This window comes from Octopus bimaculoides, chromosome 1 (genome assembly GCF_001194135.2).
Source record: "Octopus bimaculoides isolate UCB-OBI-ISO-001 chromosome 1, ASM119413v2, whole genome shotgun sequence".
Taxonomy (NCBI): Eukaryota; Metazoa; Mollusca; class Cephalopoda; order Octopoda; family Octopodidae; genus Octopus; species Octopus bimaculoides.
This window is the reverse complement of record NC_068981.1, coordinates 196,577,156-196,577,608: the sequence shown is the minus strand read 5'-3', so window position 1 is coordinate 196,577,608 and position 453 is coordinate 196,577,156.

Here is a 453-nt window from a genome sequence, read left to right as displayed (position 1 = left end):
CGCTCTCAAAGACATCAGTTTTGTTTTAAATAAAATATATGCCATTGTAGCTGCTTAGCCCTGAGTTAGTGATGGCTTAACAGCTCTGTGATCGAAGGCATCGCATCTTTGTATCCATTCAGACCAAGCTTATCTAAAGATCACCTAATATAATTCAAAGACAGTAGAGTGTAATTAGATGGATATTTGGCTGTTATTTCATGGTGGTTGAGGTTCCACTTAGAAACACCGCAAGGCGGCGAGCTGGCAGAATCGTTAGCACACTGGACGTCTGTCTTTACGTTTTGAGTTCAAATTCCGCCGAGGTCGACTTTGCCTTTTTTCTCTTTTCGGGGTCGATAATTAAGTACCAGTTACGCACTGGGATTGATGTAATCGACTTAATCCCTTTGTCTGTCCTTGTTTGTCCCCTCTATGTTTAGCCCCCTGTGGACAATAAAGAAATAAGAAACA